Here is a 27,588-nt window from a genome sequence, read left to right on the forward strand (position 1 = left end):
GTACATTCATCCCAAGTAACCATTTGGGACCACAGTCTTGTGTGGCTAGTTACACGATCTATTGGATTACTGTTCCAGAGCCCAGTAACCTTAAGACGGTATGCACAAGAAAGTGCTTCTTGTTTCAGAAACACATGTAGTGGTTTTATGTTCAAGAGTGCCTCGAGAGCAGCAGTAGGTGTTATCGAGAACGCACCAGTCATCGCCATCAAGACCATCCTCTGAAGATGGTTTAACTTTGATTGGATTGTCATGACTTCTCCCTTCTGCCACCAAACAAGGCACCCGTATGCGAGTGTTGGTCTAACAATTGTTGTGTAGATCCACTGAATGTACTTGGGTTTGAGTCCCCAAGATTTGCCGAAAGCCCGTCTACATTGGCCAAAGGCCATGCAAGTTTTCTTGATCCTGAAATCGATGTGAGCTGTCCAATTAAGTTTTGAGTCGAGAATTACCCCAACGTACTTAACTTGATCTTCGACAATAATTTCAGAGTCAAAAAAACTGCAATGGACGAGCTCCGGTTGTAATCCTTCGTTGCGTGAAAAGCACGATTGAGGTTTTATTTGGATTAACTTATAGTCCAACATGAAGACCCCACCGCTCAACAACACATAAGGCTTGTTGCATCAAATCAAAAAGTGTGTTAATGCAAATACCGGTGATCATTATATGATAATCATCGGCGAAACCATACGTCGGAAACCCAAGCTCATTTAGTTTTCTCAACAAGCTATCGGCGACAAGGTTCCATAGAAGTGGTGACAGCACACCACCTTGAGGACATCCGCAGACACTCAGTTTCCTCAGCTCTACTGGTCTTAACGATGAGCACAGATGTCGGTTGCTAAGCATTGCGTGTATCCAGTTCGTGATATATGAAGGTACTCCATGATCTCGTGCTGCTTCCAAAATGGATTCGAAAGACACGTTGTCAAAAGCACCCTCAATATCGAGAAAAACTCCTAAACTTGATTGCTTTTGTGAAAAAGCTTTTTCAATGTTGTAGACAACGTCTGTTTTTGACACCAGTTTAATTTACGTGGTGGTGTCACAAATCACAGCTAACGTTTCATTCTAGTTAGAAGAGTGCGCGTTGTGCCTCCACAAAGAGATTCTTGTCCTTGTCCTTGTAACATTATTTAGTTGACAGAATCCTGAGAATCATGCCTTCATAATCCCAAGCTAGTGTCAGAAACCGACCGATCAAAGTAGGTATAATGACATATTATGTGTCAATAAGGCCTGCAGCAACCGACGAGAAAAAAGGACCAAAAAGTTTCATATTTGGCAACACTGCCATTAAAAACTACTATTTTTTAGATTCCTTGAACAAATCCTTCAACAATCATAATATGAAGAATGTAATTCAAAAAAGAATAGGGGAACCCGGGGCTATTTGGATCTACTTAAGCAAATCGCCCTTTTAGGTAGATATATGTTAAAAAAATTGCCGGTCAAAGGTCCTAATTGTTAATTTGAAACCTCAGCTACATTTTGGTACCATAAAAGGTTCATTTGCACCACTAAATGGCAGCGCTAGGCGATGATTTGGAAATCTCTACATTTTTCCATGCTTTCACTATGTAAGAGTAATTCGAACCTCCGAACGGGGCAATTCAGACCGTCATTTTTCTTCTTTTTTTACAATGGAATTATCTTTACCTATGAAATATCTATAAGACACTTTTTAAGAAGCAAAAAATAAATAAATTGCTTTACCAAAACTTAATCTGGTAAATCACAGCTGTCGATTGGCGGCCCACGTATTTTCTTTGCTGTGGCGTGTGCAATGGTTTGCGCAGCCGCAAGCCACTGAACGGTGGTTGACGGAATAGGGGGTCCGAATAGCCCCGTACACTCATTTCGCACAAAAGTGGTGAGCGTCTCAAAAATATCTGTGTTTTCACCCAAACAAAAATCATTCCATAAAATATGTGCCTTAAGGTTTCCAAAACACTTACCATTTATTTTTTCACTTTTATTTGTTGATTTAATTACAGTTTTTCCATTATAGTGCTTTTTGTTTTGAGAATGTCAAAACAACGAAACGCGTTGTATCTCCTTTCTACAAGGAACAAAGAATCAAATTCAGCTCTCAAAATAATCTTTCAGAATACCGGTTCCCCTAATATGTAAGATAGTCAGAAAGTTTTGCTATTTTCTGATCGAGGTGTTCCGAATTACACCCACTGTCTTAATAGCCCCGGGTCCCCCTATAACAATCGATTTCATAAAATAAGCTGAATGAATAATATAAATCACATAAATAAGATAAATAACTTGAATCACATATATAAGATAAATAACTTATTACATCGATTGACGAAATTAATAAATAAATAAATAAATACATAAATAAATGAACAAATAAAATAAATAGAATAAAAAAAATGTGAAAAAATAAATAAAATGAATTAAAATAAGTAAATAAGGGGCGGGCATAGCGCAGCTGGTTAATCGATTTCCTTGCACACAACTCACCTGGGCTCGATTCCCTGCCCCGCACATAGGGTTATTGATTTTCCAAATAGATTTCTCTAACCCGAAAAAGAGGCGAAGGACCCTAAGGTCAAATAAAATAAATAACATGAATAAATTAAAAAAATGAATTAAGTCAGTAAAATTTATAGAAAGCGAAACAATTATTAAAATATAATAAATTAAATTATTCATATAATAAATAAATAAAATTATTCATATAGTAAAATCCATAACTTGAAGATGTAAACAATCAAAACGAACAAATAAAAGGGATAAATTGAGTAAAATGAATGGAATCAGTAAAATGATTAAAATGAATAATATTATGAAGCCACTAAATCTAACAAAAATTGTTAAATTAAGTAAAAGAATCAATTGAACAAAATACAACATATGGTCAGTGTTAAGTCAGACCGGACTAAGTGATAATATATTGATTTCGATAAAAACGAGTTTAAAGTGTGAATCGCAGTATTTCTTACATTATAATTGGAAATTATTTTTTGCCATAATTCTTGTTTATTGTTACATATTTCAAATTTGGCAAAAGCCGGATGTAGCTAAAGAAATTCTTTATCCAGTGCTATCATTATCTAATTTTTCGATGTTTTGCGACTTAGTCCGGTCTGTCTTAACACCGATCATATGTATCAAAAAATGAAATGAGTAATTAAATGATTAAAAGCATAAAATTTATAAGCTAATCCAAAGTTATTAATGAATATTATGAATTGAATGAAATATAAAAATAAACTGAATATGTAATAAAATGATTGATACCAATGAAACCAATATTGTAAAAAAGGACAAAATGCATGAAATAGATAAAATAAAGCAAATGGATAAAATTTCAAAAATTAATATAGTGAATACAATTGAGTAAATGTAGTAAATGAATAAAATGAGCAAAGGTAATACATAATGATAATAAATTGTTGCAGATTCAAACTAATAAAATTAAGTAAATGAAAAGAATGAAAAATGTAGTCCAATTCAAAAAAGAATAGAGGCAAATAACGCGAAGCCTTTAAAAAAACAAAATAAATGAAATAGTTGAAATCGATGAAATGAAAAATATAAGTAAAACAAAGAAATCGAAGAAACATTTTAAAATGCGGTGAGAATCCGATCGTATCAGCCCCCGATTTTGTCAGCCTTATATAGAAATCTGTTTGATGGGTTTTAGCAGACGAACCAAGCCAAATTCTGAAGCCTTAAGAAAAAATTGATACTAAATAATCAGAAAGGGTTATGAGGCAACGTCTAGCGACCAAAGCAGAAAATTTTAACAGAAATAAAAAAATAATGTTGCTGTTTTGACAGCTTAAAATGCACAAAGGTGGACTTATAAAAATGGGTCCTCACAATATTTTGAATTAATAAAACGAATAAATAAATAAAATGAATAAAAAGAATAAAATGAAAAAAGCAAACGAATGAATAAATTGAATGAATATTTAAAATTAATGAATTGAATACATTAAATAAAGTGGATAGAATACAAAATTAATGAGATGAATCAAATCAATATGGTCTAATTTTAGTAAAATGAATAAAATTATTTGAATGCATAAAATGCATAAAATGAATCAACTGAATTTAAAAGATTAAAATTAATGAAATTGACAAAATGAATGATTTATAAAATGAGCAAAACTAAAACTGAACGAATTGACTGAATAAAATGTTCTAAAATATGTTAAACTAATTGTGAACTTATTTATTGTGAAATTTGTTACACATACAATCGTCGTGAGATAGACAATAGACACGTGATTATCCACCTAACAGTGACGGTATAGCTTTCCCATATAGTTATAGTTTCTCATTGCGTAAGTTTCACAGGACAAAATCAAACTGTTCAATTAAAATTCACATCCAAGGTTTTTTTTTGTATAGATAGTTGAAAGGTAAATTCCTGCCAAACGTTGGCAATTTGACATTTGTACTTGTTCTATTGTGAACACAAATTCGAATCGACGTTCACTGCAAATAACCCAATTTAGTGAGACCAATGAACCCTACACTATCAACCCCCCCCACGAAAAGCTTCATTTCAACCATGGAAAACTCCGTCACTGCCTTCGTTTTCCAGCACATAATAATCCATCATTTCGCACAGTCCGCGCTCTGGTCTCGGGCGCCCGGGTTGAGCGAACCACTTTTACATCCAATTCCTGCAGGGAGTAGTACACCGCGCATAGCCATGACTTCATTTGTGTGATTTGAAAAGCGAACCCAATCCCCTTTCCCGCCGCCCTCCCCTCTTTGACCCAGCGCAAATTGCACGGGGTAAAAGACAGAGAGTCTCACGACACGACTCATATCATACACCGTTTTGTAGCACTTTTCTGCTAGTGGAAGGCATAAGATACACGCTAAAAAATGTGATTCAATTTAATTTTTTTTAAATAAAATGTAATTCATGAATCAGAATTATTAACACATATTTTGGAGCAAAATTACTGGTTTTTGAATATGTCAATTTCAAGAAACCAAAATACACTTTTTTTTTCAAGTGTGTTTAGTTTCTCCCTTAGCGCCTTCGTCTCGCTTCGCGTGATCGCAGAGCGGAGAAGAGCACCAGCAGCAGTCAACGCAAGGAAAGCTTCCTGCTGTTGCTCTCGCATCAACATCATTCAAGCGCAATCGAAACTGACAGCTAGGCGATCAAAGAGTTCCCATTTCCAACGAAGTAGGCCTTGACGTCAACTGTTTGCTGGATGGATTTGCTTTAGATGAACTGGTCCTGCTCTACTAATGGTAATTGAAGTAACGATTAATAACGAGTTCGTTTTGTTTGACTACTGAAATCTGCTGTTTTGCTTCTGCCGGATTGGATAACTTTTCAGATGAAAATATTTTTTTTCTCTCTCTCTCTCTCTCTCTCTGTGCTGGCAATGAAGACGGAGACAACAAAGCCAAGTGAACACCAACAAAGGTACGGCATTAAAGCGGCGGCGCTCGCAAACACAAAAATCCTAGCAGCTCAACCGCGAAAAGTCGTTAAGTGTAGTTTCATTATTTTAATAAATTCGTCTCATGCTCCACAGACCCCCGGCGATATCCACACATTACAGAGAGCCGTCGCGACGGGGATCCCTGCCAAGTGCAAGGTGTGCGCGGGTGGGTGGGGTTTGTTGCAAACTTCTTATACTTGTGGTCCCAAGTAGATGCGCTTTTGTGGTAGGTACGATGTGGTGCAAGCAGACAAACACTAGAAGGAGAGGAGGGGCGGGGGGATGTTGTGTGAATGCAATCGCCTTGGCCAGTGACTATTTGACTGACGAATGGTGCCGCAAGACAGACTGCAGTCAACGATCGATCGATCGGTTGATCAAGAGCCATGCCTTCGGTTGGTATGCCTAGCAGATTGAAATTTGTATGTTTGAGGAAACAGCTTGCAAGCTTTGAGACTTACATAAAAAATGAGCTCTGCATCAGCAATAGCAGTGGCACCATCGGCAGGCAGCAGCCGCAGCAGCATCAACGTTAGCTACAGGGAGTGCGATAGAAAAGGAGAACGTTTCCAACGTGATTCAAGTGAAGATTGGTTTCCTTTGAGACAGATCTGTGGTGGGTGGTGTCTGGTGGTGAATGCAGCAGAAGCGAGTAGTGATCAGCTGGTGTGTGCCAATCGATATCTCGGGCTAGATGGGAAATACTTTGCAATGGCAAATATATATACAAACACTAACCATCTCTCGGTCCTCGTTAGGAGAAGGAGGAAAAACCTAGCACTCGTGACGCGGAAAAGATAGGAATGTTGTTGAAAGTTGAAATTAAATCAATTTCCAGTTGGAATTATGTCCAATTACGGGTTCGGTTTACACTGTTTTCCTTCAACCACCGCGTTTGATTCCTTTTGAAAGTGATCATTTCAAACTGCACACAGGACACGGGTAGGTTCGATTAGACCCGCTCATAATGCAAAGATCTGCTTCGTTCCACTGTGGTCAACATAATGTGAGGCAATCAAAATTTAACCAGCATTGGTTAGATGAAGCGGTGCCAACACAGGCTCTGGCAGCCGAAATATCGGGCACATAAATTATCGAAGGGTATGTGATTACTGGTTGTGATTAAAACTGTGCAAGATACAAGGTCTAGGCTCCATTTCCAAATCCCGTACATAGGATGTGATTATTCTAATCTAGAAAAGAACACATTTCTATAATCAGACTAAAAAGTTCGTGTCTTTCAATAGGCGTCAATGAAATAGCATAAACATACAAAACAGCCATCAATATTTAAGACTAGTGTATAGCAACCAGTGCCGCAAGGATCTCCTGTTGGTCGTTTTATATTTTTCACTTACATTAACGACCTGTCCAGTGCACTGAAATACCACGCAATTCAAATTTATTTTTTATCGACAATGCAACTAAGTGGATCGATCAATTTGAAATTGAAAAATTAATTCAATGCCTTCCGAGTAACTGATCGAAACCAGTAAATTTACACAGAGTGCGTTTATAACACCCGGAATTTCAATTAACAACGTAAATTTCTCCGAAAAATTTCATCACTGGCATTGACATCATCCTCTCCGTTCGTTCAATGCGATAGGCCACCAACCGAGAGAGAGCCCCTTATACTTACCCGTTCACGGCTAATTGATCGATACTTTATCAACTGTAAAAGGACCGCCACCGACCAGTCCGTCGCGTACCATAACTCATGTTTTTGGCTGCAATTAAAAATTATCACCCGTTACGTCGTGCTCCCGATTTGCCCCGAACTGAAACTGTGTGTGTGTGCACCCACGCGGCCTTCTCAGTGCCAGCAGCAGCAACAGGGGCGGGCACCACGGTGGGCGACGTATTGATTGCCGCTATAAAATTTATTGACTTTAGGTCGTGAAGTATGCTTCAAAATTCGTACGCTGTTAAATGTATAGGGATAGGGGGTGTGGGGTAGGGAACGGTAATCTGTACCACATTATATAACGATATTCATTATCATTCAGTGCTCCCTCTCCGAAATTCCCCCATTACCGTTTTGTTATCAATTTAACTCATTTAATGCCCACTGCCTGTTGTCACTTTATTCTCAACACCTTTTTTTCCCCGATCTACTCGCATTGACTGAGTGTCGTTGCTTTTTGCGTCCCATTCGGGGCACATCCATTCAGCCAGGGTTGAAAATAAATGAATATAATTAATTTGATGATACGACATCAAATACGTGTATTTAACGTTTTATAAAACTCAACCGTATCCACGCACACTTGATCAGAGCCACACGGATCCCCCGGAATTTTGAAACTAGTCAGTCATTGTCATTAGGCACACCACGTTCACGAGTCATCGGGAGTGTCGCCTCCCAGTGCACAGGCAGGAGGTGTCCAATTAAATCCTCTGAGTGGTCACCCCAAACAACAACACGGAGGAGCAAAAAGTACAACTACGCCGGAACGTTTTGTTTGATCATTTACTCACGTTAATTCTGTGCGTCTCTGGGGAGAGAATTCACTGCGGGAAAGCGAAGGACAAAGCACCCACCTTTTGCTGGGATATCAGCGACATGACTGTGTGGACGAACGGACACACGCGATAATACGGAATAATGAACAGTTGCGGTTGATCAAGGCGTCACCCGTCCGCCTGCCCGACCGCCCACCAACCGGTGTGTCGGAGAGTAGTAGTGTGTCCTTGCGACGTTCGAGGTGAGTGCTAATTTGCACTACCTGGGAAAAGATCGAGGACTAAAGGCGTGCATCGTAAAATCGCGGGGTGGCTGTGCGAGGGTTTCGAACCATTTTGTGTGTTTGTGGGGAACTGAGAAGGAAACAAACAAATAACAAAAGTTAAAGGTTCTTCTGAGCAGTTCAGTCGTTGTTTAGTGGTTGGTGGCTCATCTATGATAGTTGCGCATTGATTGATAGTTGACATAAACTAAAACTATTCAATACTCAAAACACACCTTAATTCTAGGCGTACTTCTTCGTGGAAAATAATCGAAAGATTGAGTATAATATTGGTAAAAATACGATATTCGTATTATAACTAAGCGTTGATTGCCGACGGGAAAACGATTTGAAGTTTTCTGTCATTCTGAAATAGGTTATTGGAAAACCGGTAGAGCTAACACCTACCATATCCTAATGCTAAGGTGGTTGAATAGGGTGACCAGATCATACGAATATTTCCTTTTCATCATACCGTCGTCGGCACAGTGACTCGTTATGTGCATTTCTTTTGATTTCCTTCTGTGGTCTCAAATATTTATGTAAATTTTAATGGAGATTGATTGCTCCTCGGCGAATAATGTTTAATGTTTGTATGAAAATTGGTATAGGGAAACCGTCCAAAAATCTTTAAAATCGTGGTGGACCATCTTTGATTTCCATTAAACTTCACGCGTATCACCGGCATGGACGGATAAACGCTTTAAAAGGACGTAGGAGTTTTTGAATGCACAGTTTTTGAAAGATATTGATCTATTACCGTATCTTAAACAGCAAAACTATCCAAGAAAGAGTTACCGGAAATAAATACTTCTGTACAAATAAAAAATAAACACTGATGAATAAGAAAGAGTACAACGTCAATGTTCTGTTACCGAAAACAGCTTGGCGACTTTTTCATGGTAGAAATAAAGACAGCTTCTCTCAGATTTGAACAAGATATCCCTAAAACAGTAGTGAAATTTTATAGATTCGCTTCGTTAAAATAAGCCAAGATGATCTTATGCCACATATTATTTTCAAGTATTAAAGGCCAAAATACAGATTATAAACAGAAAATAAAGGAATACCTATCAATACAGCTATAGGCATTTTTTCGAAATTCCATGTTATTTGCTCCTTAGCAACTTTTTTTGGAACTTGAAAAAAGAATTTGATTAACTTTGTTTGCTTTCTACCACTTACCTGGCAGGTTTCCAATAGATAAACGGTTGTGTGCAATTTCGACCGAAATATGTAGTATAAAACCTACCCCAACTGCAGTTCTTACAAAAAGACACAATATACAGCGTAAATGAAAGGATGTGCTCTGTTGGTTGCATGGAATAAAAAATGGTACGTTTGATGATGAAAAAAGTGGGTCAAAAACCTGTTTTTAATTTTCCCGAAATTCAATGCAACATATTTTGGGTGCATCACCTGTTGGATTGCAGTAAGCATCGACATTATCATCATCATCGTGACCAAACAATCCGGGTATTCCGAATCCTGCCCGAAACTATTTTCGATTTCCTAGTTGCTCGATTTTGGGCTGCCTGTTTCCAGTCTTCTGCTGGTCTCTCATCCGGCATTCGCACTACATGTCCAGCCTGCTGTAGTCTGTCCTATTTTATCAGCTTTCCGATGGCAGCATGTTTGATTACTTGGTACAGCTCAGCTGGTACAGTGGTTCACGCGTCTGCGCCATTCTCCTTTTTCTACTGTGCTGCCTGTAGCGGATATATAGATGTAATCAAGGAAAAGTAAAACTATCAAAAAAGAGCACGTACAAATTACTGTATTATTATAATAACGAAACGAACAAAAATTATAAAAAGACTACCGCTGTACATGACTCTTGAAGTTGACTCTGTCTTTGATGAGTGAAGGCAACTGTTCAGTCGATAAACAACCCTGAGAAGCAGGGTGGGATACCAAATGTGAAAACGGTACTTTTCGTGGTATGACGGTTGCCATAGATGTGAGTGCTAAATGAGAGTGTGCGAATGGAATGACCGTGAGAGAAACTCTAGGAGAGAGAGCATGGGTATAACGAGAAGAACGGAAAAACGACTCACCTGTAAAAGTAGGCTTTGGAAATATTTTCGTTCTTTCGGAAAATAATTCATTTGCGAACGGACGTGTTTAAAATTCGTTTAAGGGGAAACAGACGTTCCGAGAAAAATGGTGTCGAAAAGGAAGTCGTAAAACATGCCCTCAGAGCGGTACGACACCGCCGAGTATTGAATTCAGAATTCTTCTCTAAAACGCACCGAGCATCATGAGCGTATCAGAGAGTATGGACAAGTTTTGTACGCATCTGTAAGCTACGAAACTTTAGCTGACTAGGTAAACCGTAAAATGTCCCATTCGTAATAGCAACACGCACTTTTACCTCGCAGCTCACATCGTTATCACTTGTCACTTCTGTTCCAAGCTATATGAAATCGTTAACATTCTTGTTCTGCATCCCATCAATTTTGACTTTGCAAGCATTAACGATGGACGCAAATACACGGAAAAAATTAGTTCCAAATTCGTAAATAAATTGTAATAATAATAAATTATGCAACAAACACGTTTTCATATTACGAAAACAAGACCGTGTACATGTGTTTTATTTTTTTATAAATTCTCTCTGAAATTTACTATTTCGTATGCCTATGGAAGATAAATACGTGTTGGTAAGCTTGGTGTGCACAGTCCGTTTACTACAACACAGCTCAATGCGTTAGCTTAACTGAGCAGTAGATATGTTCTACATCTATCAAAGGTCGACAAAAAAGGTTGAATAAAGTAATAAAGTGAATGGACAGAAACGGAGTGGTGGTGTGCTGATTGCTGTTAAATCAAACATATTGTTGATAATCTAGTTGCAATACCAAAATTTTGTATTACTTTAAAGGCCATCGTAAAATCATTCCTCAGAAAATTTGCCGTGCTATTCATGACAGTATATCGCATTGTAGCTGATTTCTTACTTTGAGAAAACTTACCTTCTGCTTTAGAGTTTGTAATCAATGACTTCTCTGTATCAACTACCGAGCTAATTCTAAGCGCAACGCGTGCTCCGTACCAATCCAAAGCATGTAACGCACGGCTTGTATCCTTCTCAATCGCGCATGTTGACTGCTCTTGTTCTTTGTTTGCAGATGAAATCATCTGTCCGCTCCGCTAGACAGAATTATTAAGAAAGCTGTAGATCACTTACGGTACCACACGAACCTGTTCCGTAATGACCGTTCTGGGATCAAATTATCAGATAGTCCCATTACGATTACTGGCAATCTTCTACAAATAATATTCCGTTGGTTGGACACACCTCCGAGGATTCGGTTTACATTGAGCAAGACCATTTCATTCGATTTCTTTTAGCATGTTTTAAAAACTAGACGAACAGGTTTAAAAAGTGGACCTCTACGAATATTTAACCCTCAAAAAGGAAAGAGGGGCTCAGAGGCCCAGCTAGTTGCAGTTCCGTATCCGTATCCGTTCACCCTGTCGATACCAAACGGAAAAGCACAAACAATGCTTTCAGCGTGAACTTTATCAAAAATTAAACACAAATTGATTGAGCTACTGCAATCAATCAAAGTGTTGGTCTGTGAGATGAAATGTGCGAAATATATCTTCAGCTTTCTGCATTGATGTTTTTGACAAGCATGAGATCAATGTATGTACCTCCAAGAGTAGTAGCTTTTGAAGGATCACAAAAAAGAGGCATGAAATGAACTGATTTCATATTTTCCTGCTTTGGAATGTTCACGTTAAAATTTCGCGAACCAACTATTCGCAACTTTTAACTCGATGACTAATAGCTGTCCTTTGATAACTTGCAAACTCTAGAATGGGGGCACGTGGATTCGGCGACGGTTTGGAACAGCAACATTCGACTGATTTCATAATTCACTCTGTTCAAGATTTGCGACTCGATGCGTGAAATTAGTAGAAACTAATCACAAACGTGTTTCGACTGGATGCTTTAAAATCGTTTTTTCGTTGTGTATATCACTTTCCAACCATTGGAAATAAAAATTATGGCCTCTGCTGTTTTCCTTCTCAGTACTGTACAGTACCTTGTATTTTTCTGTCTGATAATAAGGTTTTACATCTGCATAATTTGAAAATTTGATCATTTGATGTAAAACTCAGACTCAATGGCCAAAGGGAACGCAAATAGCTTACAGTTTTTCGTGTATTTAAAAGTAAATTTAGGTGAATTGGAACACTCCTTTAACTTGCAACTTATAATATATCAAGTTACAAGATTTTTTGCTGTATCGAAAAGTTTTCGCCGCCGTCAATTTGCTTCTTGCTTGAAACTGAAAATTTTAAAGTCCGACAGAATTAATTTGTGTTGCAAGTGCAAATATATTTGGAGAAATACTAAGAAAACGTGGCATAAAATGCGGCAGCCGCACCGCTAAAGGAAAAAAATGGTCTCGAAGTGTTGGAGTGTTGGAGTGATGTTATTGTCCAGTTGGTTAGGAGTATTTTGGATCCCATAGTTGTGGCCGATGAGTCCATTCTAGTTATAATTAATATTTTATATCAATCTTAGCGTTTGTCCTTCAAGTATTATTGTTCATTTGTTTCATTGAAGATTTCTTCTGACTAAATCAGTCAAGATGCAGTGTGGCATTGTACGACCTGCAACCAAGATTTGATCCAATGGATTCTAAATACATTACAAATTGAAACGGTCGGTATGGTTGTCCTCGTTTCTTCCCTATTTAAGATGGTTCGTTGGTTAAATTCTCCCATGAATGAATAATTTGAATGCCGTGTAATTTTGAATCATCTTCTACATAAATTTGTACGCTACACAGTTGGCCTGGTCGCTTTAATCGTTGTGTCACGTACCCTATGTTCCACACAGGTTAATATGATAGGCGAATGTCTTTTTCCAGGATCCCTACATGTATTGGCTGTGTATGTGTAGACTAGACTAGACTAGAAGCTATTCTATTCTATTTCAAACAGCAGATGAGTTTTTAAGGGTTATCAACCCGCTGAATATTTTCAACGATCCTAGTCGAGTTTAACGAATCTTCTTTTGCGCTTCTGATAAAGCAACAAATTTCAATTCTAAAAAACCGTGAAAATATTCAGTTAATTTCTATGAATTCAGACAAGGAAAATTATGCAGTTTAAATATCAGCAGCACAAGCAGGGTTAGCTCCTCCCTTATAAGACAGGGATACGAAAAACGTATTCTACAAAGCATTCAAGATACTGGGTGGTTAGAAAGATAGAATCAGAATGAATGGCTTCAGGTTGTTTTCTATGACTCTCTCTTGGGAGAGGAGGTCTGTTTTGCACGAACTCATTGGTTTCGGACCACCTGTAGCACAAGATAAAAGTGCTCAATTATTTCTATTTTATCTGAACATTTTAACTTTTCAGTATTTTCAAAATAACGTATTATCCCATACGGAATTATAGCGTAGTTGTCTAAAAACCGAAACAAAGTTTTTGTATCGAATTTGAACCTATGCTTGTACGTTTATGTTATTGAATTTTTCTTGTAGAAACTTCTCAGTATTTTCCAGTCTTCCCAACTACTCATGCGTCCGCAAATGCGACAGAGAGATCGCAGCAAATAGTTTTGTGCTGCATGTTTTTTCCAAGAGCAGGAGAGGTATCACAAAAGATGAGAATTTTTTTGAGCGCGACCATATAGCAAGCGCATAGAAATTTAATGTACGTACAGTTATATTTTTCGCATCGCATTGGACCTAGAGCGCGGTTCGAGCGAATTTGCCTCATGAGACAGCGCATGAGACGGTACATCGCGATGCGCTCGTGCTTGTCTCCTAAGATTTGTACCAGTGTGCTGCGATGATTTGTTTCTATGCACTCATGGCAGAATACACATTTCTTTTGCTAGGCGTATTTTAGGGGCCGTACACCAATTATTTAAGGTTGAACAGAGAATGGGCAAAACCGAAAACGAAAAAAGCAGTTTTCTTCCATACCGTGTGTTAGATCTTCATAAAAATCAATCAGCAGTATACTGCAACAACATTCTACATAAGCTGATTGATTTTTATGAAGATCTTACACAAGGTGTGGAAAAAACTGCTTTTTTTGTTTTCGATTTCTGCCCATTTTCTGTCCAACCTTAAAGGAACATTCTTACAAAACATTATCTTTGTGGAACGCGGGGGGAGTGACCTTTCTTACATGACATTATATATCTAGTATATAAAATACAATTGTGTAAACAATTAACAACAATTGTATTGTCTGAAATGTACCACAAAGATGTAGCTAGAAAAAAAGCAAATTTCATGGTGAATTATTGTTAAGCAAGAACAGTTAAATTTAAGAACGTCAGAACTTATATTTAAGCATTTCGCAGCGTAGTGTCCTGTTTAGAGGCTCGAGTCACAGTACGTCCTACATGTAGTGAAATGTAGGAACCCTTCGTGATGTCATGAAGCAATGTATTGTCATTTTTATCCGAGTTATTTGTGCCCCCACCTTGCCCGATCAGACAATCGGTCCACTGGTTCCTAGCCATCAATGGATTCACTTTTTCCAACTTTTTTCGGTGTTTATTTCCATTCCAATTTCGTAAATTAGAATAAAAATTAAAACTTTAAGGACATGTTCGGTCCGTCGGTTGTCTTCTAGATTGAATATTTTCAGTTTGTAAATAAAGAATCGAATTGAAGTTCAATTACTTCGGGGGTCCTAATGAAACGTGCTTAATGCATGTTTGACCCTCAAAAAGGCAAGATGTTTCAATGAACTTGTAATTTGAAATACAAGTTCATTGAAACCCCTTGAAATGATCGCGCGTTTTTCAGGCTTACGCAGGCACTTCGCCTCCTTGTCTGCAGACGCCGCTCTCCCACCTGCGTTCCTACGCATCAAGCAAAGGGCTGAGAGTAGCCTCGTCCACTTCGAACCCAATTCAGGGCAAGTGTACAACCGGCCTTTCACCGGAAGTGAACTGCGTGCGGCATTGGAATCGGTACAAGGTAAGTCTGCCGGACTGGACGATGTTGGCTATCCCCTACTGCAACATTCCCCGCCGGTAGCCAAGCGGGCGATATTAGACAGCATTAACCGCATTTGGAATGGTGAACCGATGCCCGCCTCATGGAAGGAAGCTCTAGTAATTCCTGTCCCAAAGCGATGCCAGGGGACCAGAACGTCGGATGACTTCCGCCCAATCAGCCTGCTCCCCTGCCTTGCTAAGACGATGCAGCGAATGGTTAACAGACTGCTGATGGACCTACTGGAGGAGCGTAAACTCCTGTATCAACGACAGTTTGCGTTCCGACGTGGAGCAAGAACAGCTGCCAATCTCGCCAGCTTTGGAGAGGTGGTGCGTCAATCCGTAACTGATGGCCTGTACGCCGATATCGCCTTACTCGAAGGCAAAGGCTTATAATATCGTGTGGCGTCACGGAGTACTGCCAACTGGAGAATCACTGGAAACATAGGCCACTTCTTAAGCGACTACCTATCTAACCGCACTTTTCGGGTGGGAATCGGAGGTGCCCAATCCGACACCTTTCCGGAGGACAACGGGGTTCCCCAGGGATCAGTCCTCGCCGTCATACTGTTCCTGGTATCCATGAACTCCTTATTCGCCAACCTACCGGCGGGGATCTACGTGTTCGTGTACGCAGATGACATCGTGCTGGTCGCGACGGGAAGGACACCCAGGCACTCATCCACAGCAAGATATTTTACGGTGTGGAGCTGACGTCCTGTAATATGGCAGGCTTTATCAACATTTTAAGCCCTCTATATCACGGGCCAATCCGCGCTGCTTCTGGCTTGCTCCCCACCACGCCTGCTGAAGCGGCCTGCGTGGAGGCCGGGACCCTACCCCTTCGTTGGGCAGCTGCACTCACCATCGCCAGAAGAGTACTGGGATTTTTGGAGCGGTCAGCCGGAGATGACTTTCTGTAACGGACGGTCAGCGAGATTAATCGCGAATATACAGACGCCGACCTGCCACCAATCGCCCGTCTACACCGAGTTCGTGACCGGGCCTGGCACGACCGCGGACTCAATCTTGACACAAGCTTGTCAATACAGCTGAGGGCCGGCGCTGACAGTAGTGAGGCCAGGGCCAAATATAACCGACTGATGGCTACAAAGTATAAAAATCACGTGCGGATATTCACCGATGGTTCCAAGAGCGGTGATGAGGTTGGAATAGGAGTGAGCGGAATAGGGGAAGGACTCTTCTTTCGCCTACCGCCATGCTCGGTGTTTTCTGCCGAAGCGTCGGCCATCGCGCTTGCCTTGGTACAGAAACCGGAAGATAGACCCGTCGTTGTACTGTCTGACTCTCTGGCGGTCATATCCGCCCTCGAGTCGAGGAAATCCCGCCACCCCTTCATCCAGGCCATCGAGGCCGAGTATGGCCCACTCACCACAATTTGTTGGGTCCCTGATCACTGCAGCATCGACGGTAATGAAAAGGCTAATCGTCTGGCGGCCAGGAGAAGACACACTAGCCGACGTCTCACTCGACTCGTCCCGACCGCAGATATTTTGGGCCAGCTGAAGTCAGGGATTAACGAAGCCTTCGTACGCCACTAGCGTGGCAGCACCGGACACCTTCAGCGAATCAAAGGCTCACCCGACCGCTGGACAGACCGGACTGATAGGAGGGAACAACGAGTACTGTCGCGGCTCAGATTAGGGCATACGAAGGTCTCTCATGCTCACGCCGTATCGCGTGTTCCCCCACCAACATGCGTTGCATGTGGTACCCGAACCACTGTGGAACACTTTCTAGTGAACTGTCCAGAGTTAGCCGACCTACCGCTCTCCATTAGAGAGATCCTTGCAAACGACACCGCCCGAGAAGAAATGTTACTGGCCTTTCTGAAGGACGCGGGATTACTCGACCAGCTGTAAAGGTCTCACTTGTGCTACGAACCATGAACAATATTAACATTATAATGTTATGTTATTATCGAAATTTCAAAGGCGAATGATCATTGGGTTGAAGCCTTTCAATAAATAAATAAATAAAATAATTTTTTTCACAAAATTGTTCGCCAGTTTGTAGAAAATCATTATTTGAAAAAATGCAACAGAATATAAAAAGTTTTGTTCCAATACCGTCAACCTTACCTTACCAGGGACTCAGAAAAATATTTTACGAACCCGTAGTCTGGATGTGAACGTTGAACATTACTCTTTTTAGCATAGAAGTTTTTTTTAGATTTCCGTAGTATGCCCATCCCTAGCAAGTAAATTTTCATCATCTTTGGATTAACATGATATTTTTTCCAAGGTCACAAGAGAACTTGCTGACCGATCCACTGTTTCAAACTTCAGAGATTTTTAAAGAAATGAAAAAAATGTCACCTTCAGATTTTTCCGTATTTTGCGCATAAAAATTGACCATCAATTTACAACGATTTTCTTTTGACAACTCCACTTTCCGAACTAAACGAGGTTCGTGTACCGATGAATGAAAATCCAAAACAAACCGGGTGCCATGTAAGCGAAACGACGTGTGGTTTTCTAGCATCGCCAGAAAATTAACCAGGTGCCAACCCGAACATTGTGCAGATATTGAAATTTTCAAATTGAAAACACGTTATGGAAATTAATTTGTTAAACCACACCAGTACAAAGCTGGTGTTCATCTCCATTTCACATCCAAATCGCATGAGACGAGCGCGCCGCGCTACAGATGCAATGGGAATACATGAAACTCCCGCTTGGCCTAATGCGATGAGAACGTGAAAAATGCGCACATCAGATTATTTTGCGAGGGTGCATATGCGGTGCGTATTCTCATGAGAAAAGAAAAAGCACATAGCATGCGTTGGGCCATTCTTGTGAGCATGAGAGTAAAAAAATCGCGCGCAAAAAATTATAGCGCGCGTGCATCATGTCTGGTATTTTCACAAAAGCAGTATTCACATGAAAGAGAAAAAATTTGTTTACCCAAATTTTCCTTCCCCAAGGAGAAATATTGCGTAGTGCATTCCTGAAAGCGTTTTATTTGGGATTATACGTGTGAAAGTTATGTAATGGCTAAGATGCATCAGACAGTTGGTGTCTCTCAAATACAACATGAAAACACATGGCTCGATGTGACGTCCTTGACGAAGCGATATTTTTGGGCAGAGAAAATATAAAAGCTTCTTGGTAGTTTGAACAGTAAACATTATGTAACTGAATCGAGCTCATAACTCTCCGAGCTCTCGATCGAAGCAGTTCGTTTTCTGGTGCTGTGCATAAAGTGAACAAGAATAAATTGTCAGTGAAGGTCAACCATTGTTCGAGGCAGTCTTTGTTCGCCGGTGCCCAGGCTGGTGAAGTGAATACCAGAATAGCCGGAATCGCCGCTATATAAGCTAAGTATTTTTTTTCTTTCATTTCCCTTTCCCCGATCGGTCTCTACTTCTGCCCTTTCCCCTGAATATAAGTTTCATCTCTCGTTTACACCACGTGTTATCCTCGTGCCTAAATGGCCGAGGGCGAAGTAACATTAGATGGGAATGATATTCCCATGGATATACCGGATAAACCCGAAATTACTCCCTCCCCTGATTCCCCCAGTCCTCCCCGTATTAAAACATACCCAGCCAGTTCGACTGGACCCTGGGTGGTGTATTTCCGGCCCAACACGAAATCGCCCAATATTCTAGAAATCTCACGGGAGCTGACTGCCAACTACCCGTCCGTGGCTCAGATAACACGTGTTCGAGCTAATAAGATACGCGTTTTAGTAAATGACCTCGACCAGGCAAACCAGATTGCTCGCAGCGAGCGTTTTACGAAGCAATTCAAAGTGTATGTGCCTTGTAGAGTTGTGGAGATCGATGGGGTCGTCGCCGAACCGGGTCTAAAGTGCGAAGACCTGTTGAAGTACGGGGTTGGCTGCTTTAAGGACCCTTCACTTCAAAAGGTGAAAAGTCTGGAATGCAAGCAATTGTATTCCGCAAAAACTGAAGATGATAAGACAACTTATTCTCCGTCAGACTCGATTCGGGTGACTTTCTCCGGATCTGCTCTTCCCAACTATGTCCTCCTGGATAAGGTTCGCCTACCTGTTCGCCTATTTGTACCGCGGGTAATGAACTGCAGCAATTGCAAGCAACTGGGCCACACAGCCACTTATTGTGGCAATAAAAAACGGTGCGGCAAATGCGAGGGAGAGCATGAGGATGACGCTTGCGGTGGAGAAACTGAGAAGTGTATTTACTGCGGGGGCCCTCCGCATGCTCTTAAGTCATGCCCGGCGTACAAGCAGCGCGGGGATAAAATTAAGCGCTCCCTTAAGGATCGCTCGAGGCACTCTTATGCAGAAATGCTAAAGAATGCTTCGCCATCTGTCCCTTCCGAAAATTCCTTTGCTCTTTTGGCTGGCGTTGAGCAAGAATCTGACGACCCACAAGAGGGAACATCATTGGTTAACCCAGGGGAATCCAGGAAGAGGAGAAATCCAGCCTCCCCTACATTGCCTCGTAAGGGTGCCAAGGTGTCGTCCACTCAGAGTGCGCCATCTACAACCAATAAATCCAACGGAAGTGATGCACAAAAGCCGAAGCAATTTGCTCCAGGACTTGGAAATATTAATTCTAACAAGGAGTACCCACCACTTCCAGGGACACCAAAAACCCCAAGTGTCCCCTTTTTTCAAACAGATACTCAGTCCAGTAGCGGACTAATGAAATTTTCTGACATAGTGGACTTAATTTTCACAGCTTTCAATGTTACTGATCCTCTTAAAAGCCTTCTGATACGTTTTCTCCCTATAGTGCAAACATTTTTGAAGCAGTTGACTACTAAATGGCCCCTCCTTGCAGCGATCGTATCCTTCGATGGCTAAGTCATCGAACGAGGTCACCGATTCGATCACTGTTCTACAGTGGAACAGCAGAAGTATCCTCCCGAAAATCGATTCCTTTAAATTTTTACTAAATAGCTTAAAATGTGATGCTTTCGCATTATGTGAAACTTGGTTAACTTCCGAAATAAATCTCAACTTCCACGACTTTAATATAATTCGTCTGGATCGAGAAAACCCCTATGGAGGAGTACTTTTGGGGATCAAAAAGTGCTATTCTTTCAACCGAATTAACCTCCCTTCGACACCAGGCATTGAAATTGTCGCTTGTCAAGTTTTAATCAAAGGTAAAGACCTCTGCATTGCTTCCATCTACATTCCTCCTAGAGCCTCGGTAGGGCACCGAACGCTTTGTAATATCACGGAATCCTTACCGGCACCGCGGCTAGTTCTGGGAGACTTTAACTCGCACGGTACGGTATGGGGCTGTCTTCATGATGATAATAGATCAACATTAATCCAAGATCTTTGCGATAATTTCAACATGACCATCTTAAACACGGGAGAAATGACGCGGATTCCTACACCACCAGCACGCGCAAGCGCGTTGGATTTATCGCTTTGCTCGACATCGCTACAGTTAGATTGCATGTGGAAGGTGATCCCTGATCCCCACGGTAGCGATCATTTGCCTATCGTGATTTCAATTGCTAACGGTTCAAGACCATCGGAAACAATCAATGTATCGTATGACCTCACACGGAACATTGATTGGAAGAGTTACGCGACCGCGATATCCGTTAAAATCGAATCCACTCAAGAACTTCCTCCGGAGGAAGAGTACAGGTTTTTGGCTGGCTTGATTCTCGACAGTGCGAATCAAGCTCAGACTAAACCAGTACCCAGCGCGAATACCCATGGACGGTCTCCCACCCTGTGGTGGGATAAAGAGTGCTCAGAGCTGTACACGGAAAAGTCCACTGCATATAAGGCCTTCCGGGAAGACGGGTTACCCGCTAGCTATCTACAGTACGCGTCGTTAGAAAGGCGAATGAAGAGTCTAATGAAAGCCAAAAAACGTAGTTATTGGCGCCGGTTCGTCGACGGGTTAACGAGAGAAACAGCGATGAGCACTCTTTGGGGTACGGCTCGACGTATGCGTAACCGTAATAGTACCAACGAGAACGTGGAATATTCAAACCGTTGGATATTTGCTTTCGCCAAGAAGATCTGTCCGGACTCTGTCCCGGTACAGAAAACGTACCGCGCCGCGTCTCCTCACGATACCGCGAACGAAACACCGTTTTCGATGGTGGAGTTTTCACTTGCTCTCTTGTCATGCAACAATAACGCCCCAGGGTTAGACAGAATCAAATTCAACTTGCTGAAGAATCTACCTGACACTGCAAAAAGGCGCTTGTTGAATTTATTTAACAAGTTTCTTGAGGGTAACATTGTCCCTCATGAATGGAGGCAAGTGAAGGTCATCGCCATCCAAAAACCAGGAAAACCAGCCTCCGACCACAACTCGTATCGGCCGATTGCAATGCTGTCCTGTATTCGGAAGTTGTTTGAGAAAATGATCTTGTTTCGCCTCGACAATTGGGTTGAAGCAAATGGCTTACTGTCAGATACACAATTTGGCTTCCGCAAAGGCAAAGGGACGAACGATTGCCTTGCGTTGCTTTCTACAGAAATCCAAATGGCCTATGCTAACAAAGAGCAGATGGCATCAGTCTTCTTGGATATTAAGGGGGCTTTTGACTCAGTTTCTATCAACATTCTGTCAGAGAAGCTGCACCAGCATGGTCTTTCGCCAATTTTAAATAACTTTTTGCTAAACCTGTTGTCTGAAAAGCACATGCACTTTTCGCATGGCGATTTAACAACATCGCGATTTAGCTACATGGGTCTTCCCCAGGGCTCATGTCTAAGTCCCCTGCTCTACAATTTCTACGTGAATGACATTGACGATTGTCTTGCCAATTCATGCACGCTAAGGCAACTTGCAGACGACGGGGTGGTCTCTGTTACAGGGCCCAAAGCTGCCGACTTGCAAGGACCATTACAAAATACCTTGGACAATTTGTCTGCTTGGGCTCTTCAGCTGGGTATTGAGTTCTCCACGGAGAAAACTGAGTTGGTTGTTTTTTCTAGGAAGCGTGAGCCGGCGCAACTCCAGCTTTTGTTAATGGGTGCAACGATCAACCAGGTTTTCACATTTAAATATCTCGGGGTCTGGTTCGACTCTAAAGGTACCTGGGGATGTCACATTAGGTATCTGAAACAGAAATGCCAACAAAGGATCAATTTTCTCCGAACAATAACTGGAACATGGTGGGGTGCTCACCCAGGAGACCTGATCAGGTTATACCAAACAACGATATTGTCGGTGATGGAGTACGGGTGTTTCTGTTTCCGCTCCGCTGCGAACATACACTTCATCAAACTGGAGAGAATCCAGTATCGTTGCTTGCGCATTGCCTTGGGTTGCATGCACTCGACCCATACGATGAGTCTCGAAGTGCTGGCGGGCGTTCTTCCGCTAAAAAATCGATTTTGGGAACTTTCATATCGATTGCTCATCCGATGCGACATTCTGAACCCGTTGGTGATTGAAAACTTCGAGAGGCTCGTCGAGCTTAATTCTCAAACCCGATTTATGGCCTTGTACTTCGACTACATGGCACAGAGCATTAATCCTTCTTCATATACTCCCAGCCGTGTTCGTTTCCTAGATACTTCTGATTCTACTGTATTCTTCGACACATCCATGAAGGAAGAGATTCGTGGAATCCCGGACCATATACGCCCGCAAGTGATCCCCAATATATTTTATAATAAATTCCGAGAAGTCGACTGTGACAAAATGTTCTACACTGACGGATCAAATCTCGATGGGTCCACTGGCTTCGGTATCTTCAACAATACTATCACCGCTTCATTCAAGCTCAATGATCCCGCTTCAGTTTACGTCGCAGAGTTAGCTGCAATTCAGTACACCCTTGGGATCATCGACACTCTGCCCACAGATCACTATTTCATCGTTTCGGACAGCCTCAGCTCCATCGAGGCTCTTCGTGCGATGAAGCCCAAAAAGCAATTCCCATATTTCCTGGGGAAGATACGGGAGTCCTTGTGTACGTTATCTGAAAAATCTTATCAAATTACCTTTGTTTGGGTCCCCTCTCATTGCTCTATCCCGGGCAATGAAAAGGCCGACTCATTAGCAAAGGTGGGCGCATTAAATGGTGACATATACGAAAGACCAATCTGCTTCAACGAATTTTTTAGTATTTGTCGTCAGAGGACACTCAACAGTTGGCAAACCTCGTGGAGCAATGGTGAACTTGGACGATGGCTACATTCCATTATCCCAAAGGTATCAACGAAGCCTTGGTTCAGGGGGATGGATGTGGGTCGGGATTTTATTCGTGTAATGTCCCGACTTATGTCCAACCACTACACCTTGGATGCGCATCTGCGGCGTATTGGGCTTGCGGAGAGTAGTCTGTGCGCTTGTGACGAGGGCTATCACGACATCGAGCACGTTGTCTGGGTATGCGCCGGGTACTTGGACGCCAGGTCTCAGTTAAAGGATTCCCTTCGGTCCCGAGGTAGACCACCCAATGTCCCAGTCCGAGATATACTGGCAAATCGTGATTTCCCCTATATGTCCCTTATTTATACTTTCATAAAAACGACAAATATCCTAATTTAGCCCCTCTCTTTTTATTTCTCGTTTTAGAAGCTTTCTCTTGCCTTGTGGGACCGATCAGCTCCAGACTGCAACTATGTAACCGCCGTCGCACTTAGCACTACGGAAACTGAAGCGAGAGCGACTCAAGGTCCGATGACTTTTGAAGGATTCCCCGCGGGTCCGAAGAATACCATCCGCCAATCCGACCTACTAGACTGAGGCGGTAATCTTTCGCTGATCTCCCGTTTGAGCGAAAGTTGCAAGTTTTGCTCTTCTCTCCCGGTCACCATCTACGCTTTCTCTCCCCTGTCCATGATACAACTGCTTCTACACACCCCCTCTGAATATCTTGACCAAGCATAAGTCTCCGCTAAAAAAGTTTAAATTTGTATTCTGTATTCCTAGTTTTAAGATAGTTGTAATTTTACCTCTTTGTTAAAACTATTGTCCCCCATCTTGTAAATAGAATTGTATCCCTAGTCTTAAAACACCTGCGAATTTTCTCATAAATATTTGTTCCCCCTTTTGTGTACCAAACTATATTGTTAGTTTTAAGATAACTGTAAATATTTCCTAAAAATTATTACTATTGAATACCCTGTTTTAAAATTTTTTCATAAAAAAAATCTTTCGCCCCCTCTCTTGTATATAGAATCTTATTTCTAGTCTTAAGATAGCTGTAAAATTTTTCTTTTTTAAACAAATATTTCAACATTGTAACCTCCTAGTTTTAAAATATACAAAATGTAAAAACAAAAGAATTTGGCACCGCCAAGCTAACGCATTTGTGCCTATCAAATAAACGAAATGAATAAAAAAACTGAATCGAGCTGAAAACAACGCTATATTTTTTTTATATTGCAGTGCAAACTCAAACCTGCGATAACGTTTTCGAAAAGTTTTTAAAGTTCTATGGATTCATTGCAGCACTTTATTGTGTACTGTACTTAAAAATGGAAACAATTAACAAAGGAATCTGCCCTTGTACTAAACATGAATAACTTAAAAAACCTAACCTCAATTATCAAGGGAAGAATATTACCGGTACGACCTCCAAGTGACCCAATTTCGTGCATCTCGTACATATTATTTCGATCCACTGTTCACACACACGCAGCCAGTCCTACTCCCTAATTGCTACCAACTGCTCTTCACGTTTGGACACATTGATGTCGCCTTCCCGGTTCGAAAAAAAACACTCCGTGCTCGCCCAATCCACTGCAGCCGAACCGACAAAACTATTTCCTTTTCCAGTGCTATTCACCGCTACGAAATCTACCCGATTCCCGTCTTTCCTTTCACCTAACCCGACGTTCCGTGTAGCTAGCTAGCTAGGTAGGTAGGTAGGTAGTGAAAATATTTAAATTTCTTCCTTTCACGCGGAACCCCGCAACCCGAGGTGACGGCGTACAGGCGTACAACCAACAAGAAAAAGAAATCAATGACCTGACTTTTGAAACCATGAATCGATCATAAGGCCGGAGAACCCCACCAACCAACCAACTAACCGACCGACCAAAAGGCATCGCGTCGTACACACTCATTGCATAGGCAGATGTAGGCATCGGGGCAGAAGTAGCTGCGATGCGATGCGATGCGATGGAGACTCCCCAAGGGAAAAGCCGAGAAACCGAAACAAAACAAAAATGTGAAATGAAGAAAAATAGTAATAGTATAATAAAAGAACAGCGCAACGGGCCGAAGTTTGCTGCGTTTTGGTGAGGGGTGAGGGTAGACTTGGAGGTTAGGTCGCTGGGAAGAAGGGTTTTCTGGCTCATGCTGTAAATATGGAGCCTCTTTTCGCGCGCGCTATACAACGGTGCACTGCTGAAGAGTCGTCGGCTCTTGGGTCTTCCCCAAGTCAGTCTCTCGGCTGCCTGTGGGTCGATGTCGCGTACAAAAGTATTTATAAATTGAATATTACACTTCGTTTTTTTTGCCCTCTGTGTTTGCTTCTTCGTTTCCGATGGAAGTAGCAGTTTGGTGGGGGGTTCGGCCGGAAGAGGGGCTGTTTGAAGAGCACTCCCCCCCCTTCGGTTGGGAGTGTGTAAGGGGTGAAGTGCTTGTCCCCTTCCCGGCCCAAGCTGGACTGTCTGTGGATTTGAACTCGTGTGAGCCCGATTACTTCAACTTCTAGCCTCATATTGCTAATGCGCCGTTGTAGGGAAACTACGGCACACAGTGTGAGTGTGTAATAAAACACTCGCCACGAAAACTATGCTTCACTCGGTGCTCGGCGCTCGACGGTGGACTGCTGTTGGCCAGTTCCTGATCTTGTTGTAGTAAATAATGATGGTTTGCGCATAGTTGTCTGCTTTATCGAAAGTTCATCTTTTACTCTTGTGCGAATCATTGAATGCGATGGCAATGAATCAGGGTTGAAATTTACGACACAAATCTTTTGCGACAAATTGACAAAATGGTAATCAATTATTTGTTCTCTCTGTTTGCAGGTACGAACCACCATCTAGATAATAGCTACCAACTGTACACCACAGCCGACAAGTAAGTCTAAAATCGAAACTGCTAAAAGCGTTAAATCATCACTTCCCTTCAATAAAAATCACAACTAATAATTCTTTTCTCCCTCCTGCCACCTGGAACCAGCCAGTTTAACCAACACAAACTAGCGCTGCAAATCCTTGCGAAAAAAAAGCCAGTCCTAATAATTGTCGTAAATTTCCCTCCATTAGCTACCATAATTTGAACCTACTTTTTAACCCGTATCGAAAATATAAACTGAAAACAAAATTAATAATAAAAAATGGCAATGCTGGCAAAACGGAAAACGCAACTCAAATCTACCGAAAGGGGGAGAGCTCAAATCAAAATTACGTTCGTCATTCTCGGTTCGAGTTAGCGGGCTGTATCGCATAGGGTTCCGAAGTTACTAGGGAAATGCTCATGTGACACACACGAGCCATCGTAGTCGGCGTCGTCGTCGTCGTCATCGTCGTCGTTGCGCACTTATACAAACAACAGTCGATCCCTATCGATAATAACGTTAAAATCGGACGGGTGAGCAAATAGCATGCCATGCCCGTACGGAGAAGTTGTAATTGAAACGTTGTTCTAACGGGTGAAAATGATGGTGATTTTCTGTTACAACAGTATAGATGTAATTGTGTAACGATTATCGGGGAAATTAGATTGGACGAGGTTTGCTGAACAGATTGCCGTTTTAGCTTCTGTGTAGCTTTGGTATTATTTCGAAAAGACAAACAGGCATTCATTTAGACACCATATTTTTTACAAATTAAAAATGTTCATTTTGCTAAGGTGAATGAATTAAATTTAATTAAAATTAGGGAAGCAATTTATCATATCACTAAACTCTGGGAGACAGTGACTTTTAACTAGAATAATATTTGAACATCTGAATAGCATAGCATCTGGACAGGGGTTAGAGGTTGGACAAGACTAACGAGGAAATAAAAAGGTTCAAACTTGTATATTGATGGTTTTCAAAAAATTATAGATCGACAACATGTAAGAGAGGTTGTGGTTTGCCAAAATGTCACGAACTGGAATGTTGGGTGATTTTCCTCGAGCCCGTAAGGAATCTTCTAAAAGGAACCTAGCACCACGATATTCCGCACACGACCAAACAACGTGCTCGATGTCTTGATAACCCTTGCCACAAACGCAAAGTTAACTCTCAATAAGAATCCCGAGAATAAAATCCCGACTTACATCCAATCCATTGAACCACTGAACCAGGAATAATGGAATGTAGCCAACACCCAAGATCTACATTATTCCATGTGATTTGCCCGCTGTTGAGTTTTCTGACAAGACATGCTAACATCTTCGATACGTCATCCATCAGTGAAGAACATTTTCTCGCAGTCAATGTGTTTGTATTTATTTGCAAAAATTCGTGGGATTCCCGCGAACGTAGCTGATCCGAGATTGCACGAGTCTCTTCTTGCATGGACGTGTCGACGAACA

The 27,588-nt window shown here is 41.4% G+C and overlaps 1 protein-coding gene across 5 annotated transcripts in view; it reads left to right on the plus strand.

Annotated features, from left to right (window-relative positions):
- Nucleotides 1-27,588, plus strand: part of LOC131693121 (zinc finger MIZ domain-containing protein 2) — a 240,130-nt gene that overhangs the window by 66,646 nt on the left and 145,896 nt on the right. For 4 of the 5 annotated variants that reach the window (XM_058980684.1, XM_058980685.1, XM_058980686.1 and 1 more), the window contains one exon: nt 26,091-26,142. The exons of the other annotated variant lie outside the window; for it this stretch is intronic. The gene's annotated coding sequence lies outside the window, so the exon portion shown is untranslated. The remainder of the gene's footprint in view (nt 1-26,090; nt 26,143-27,588) is intronic. 5 annotated transcript variants of the gene reach the window in all.

Source organism: Topomyia yanbarensis, chromosome 3 (assembly GCF_030247195.1).
Source record: "Topomyia yanbarensis strain Yona2022 chromosome 3, ASM3024719v1, whole genome shotgun sequence".
NCBI lineage: Eukaryota > Metazoa > Arthropoda > Insecta > Diptera > Culicidae > Topomyia > Topomyia yanbarensis.